This window comes from Uloborus diversus, chromosome 4, assembly GCF_026930045.1.
Source record: "Uloborus diversus isolate 005 chromosome 4, Udiv.v.3.1, whole genome shotgun sequence".
In the NCBI taxonomy this organism is placed as follows: domain Eukaryota; kingdom Metazoa; phylum Arthropoda; class Arachnida; order Araneae; family Uloboridae; genus Uloborus; species Uloborus diversus.
The window spans coordinates 81,868,341-81,871,438 of NC_072734.1; positions in this window are offsets into that span (position 1 = coordinate 81,868,341).

Below are 3,098 nucleotides of genomic sequence, written 5' to 3' on the forward strand. Positions count from 1 at the left end.
CATATGCATCGTATACTCTCAAATAATTTTTAAATATATATAGCGAAAACCCTCAAGCTTCAAAAATTTTCATACAGCAGAGTAAAATCCCTCTAATGCGGAAACTAACAGGACAATTTTTTTTTATTATGTGTGTGTATGTGTGGATTCGGCAAGTTTTATCATTAGACTCGGCAATTTGAGAATTCTACACCCCCCCCCCCAAAGGTAAGAGGCTCAACACGTCCCTGGCATTACATATTGCTCTCTATTGATCAGGAAATGAAGTGAATCAATTTGTTTTAAAATCTCATGAAAACCGAACAAAATGTTGTCCACCACGATGATTTAAAATAAACTCTACCTATATAATATTAGCATGAATACCCTAACCTAAGCAATAACCTAAAAGGAGTGCTGGTAGCATCTACGCTTGTGGACCTTTCTAAGGATGTAATTCCTGTGAGAGTCGCCAACGTGAGTGAAAGGCCAAGGAATATCCGGAAAGGTGAAGTGTTAGCAACTTGTACTCCAGTAAACTGCATCATTAGAAGAATCAATTCCCCCGAGACTGTGTCTTCTGAGTCCTTGACATCGAAGTTAATTGGGAGTGCACCATTAACGAAAGACCAAAGAACTGCTGCGGAACAATTGGTGGATGACTTCAAGCATCTGTTTTCATCTACATCGGAGGATGTTGGCCGTACGAATTTAACGCAGCATAGGATCTACACTGGAGAACACCCCCCTATTAAACAGCATCCAAGACGACTACCGTTCACCAAGAAGGAAGAGGTTGAGACCCTCCTGAAAGAGATGAAGGAGAATGATGTAATCGAACCTTTATCCAGTCCTTGGGCCTCTCCCATCGTCTTGGTCCGAAAGAAAGATGGCTCCACCAGATTTTGTGTCGATTACTGGCGGGCGGCTGAATGAAGTCACCAAGAAAGACAGTTACCCTCTTCCACGGATAGACGACACCTTGGACACTCTGTCCGGACACAAGTGGTTTTCGACCCTGGACTTGAAGAGCGGCTACTGGCAGGCTGAGATACACCCTGATGACCGAGAGAAGACAGCGTTTACAACTGGAAAAGGCTTATGGCAGTTTAAAGTGATGCCCTTCGGCCTCTGCAATGCACCAGCTACGTTCGAGCGTCTTATGGAGACAGTGTTAAGAGGACTTTAATACGAATCCTGTCTGGTCTACTTAGACGATATCATCATCGTGGGACGCAATTTCGAAGAACATCTGGCAAATCTTAGGAAGGTGCTGCAAAAGCTTAAGGAAGCCAATCTGAAGTTAAGCCCGTCCAAATGTAATTTGTTCCGCCGGGAAGTGAACTACCTTGGTCACATCATCTCTTCTGAAAGTGTACAAACCGATCCAGAAAAGGTATCTGCAGTCAAGAGTTGGAGTCGTCCCGAAAACATCCATCAGCTGCGAAGTTTCCTGGGGCTCTGCACGTACTACAGGAAGTTTGTAAAGGGTTTTTCCAACATTGCACGGCCTTTGCATAAGCTGACGGAGAGCAAGCAAAAGTTTGAATGGTCCAAAGAATGCGAAGATGCATTTCTACGACTAAAAGAGGCTTTAACATCAACACCTATCCTCGCCTATCCTCAGCCTGAAAAATCCTTCATCCTGGACACTGATGCGAGCAACGAGGGCATCGGAGCTGTTTTATCCCAAGAAATTGACGGAAATGAACATGTCATCGCTTACTGGAGCAAATGCTTATCAAAGTCGGAGCGAAATTACTGCGTCACCACGAAGGAGTTACTGGCCATAGTGAAAGCTGTAGAACACTTCCATCATTACCTCTACGGCCGAAAATTTCTGCTTCGGACAGATCATGCCTCATTAACTTGGCTTTTGAACTTCAAAAATCCGGAAGGCCAGATAGCCAGATGGATACAGCGGCTCCAGGAATATGACATGGAGATCAAGCATCGAAAAGGGTTATCTCACGGTAATGCTGACGCTTTATCAAAGAGACCCTGTCCTGAGAACTGCCACTATTGTTCCCGAATCGAGAAACAGTATGGAACGACTAGCCCTACCGCCTATCAGGTGACAGTGACTCCAACCTCATCAGAACCTGATCCATGGAGTGACGACCAAGTTCGAAAAGATCAACTTGAAGACCCCGACATAAAACCAATTTTGGAGTTCATGGAGAGTGACAGTCGGCGACCTAGCTGGCAGGACGTTTCCATCTTTAGTCCTGCAACAAAAAGATACTGGGCTTTATGGAACTCGCTCCATTTACGGAACGGCGTGCTACACCGAAAATGGGAATCTGATGACGGCAAAACGTCTAGGTGGCAGTTACTACTTCCCCGATCAAGGATTTCAGATGTTCTGAAAGAAATACATAGTAGTGCGACTGGAGGACATTTTGGTATCTTGAAAACCCTCAATAAAGTTCGGGAGCGCTTCTTCTGGAGTAAGGCGAAGGATGACGTGGAGAAGTGGTGCCGTTCTTGTGACGCCTGTGCTGCTCGTAAAGGACCGAAGAAGAGAAGCAGAGGGAAGCTACATCTGTACAACGTTGGAGCTCCTTTCGAACGAATTGGGATCGACATCCTGGGTCCTCTACCAAGAACTGCTGATGGGAACAAATACATTCTTGTTTCCATCGACTATTTTACCAAATGGCCCGAAGCGTATCCCATTCCAGATCAAGAAGCTACCACCGTAGCAGAGACTCTAGTCCAACATTGGATCTCGAGATATGGAACACCTTTGCAGATTCATTCTGATCAAGGGAGGAATTTCACCTCTGCTGTGTTTAAGGGCCTATGTAAAATTTTCGGAATTGAGAAAACTAGGACAACACCACTACACCCACAATCGGACGGCATGGTGGAGAGATTTAACCGCACAATCCTAAATAATCTCTCGCTTATGGTATCCAGAAATCAACAGGATTGGGACAAGAAGCTACCTTTGTTCCTGCTGGCCTACCGCAGTGCTGTCCACGAGACTACCGGATTTGCCCCATCTCAGATGCTCTTCGGACGAGAGCTAAGGCTACCTTGTGATCTCGTTTTCGGTCGTCCTCCGGATGCGCCTGCATCGCCTGAGGAGTACATCCAGGATCTCCAGGCCCGGT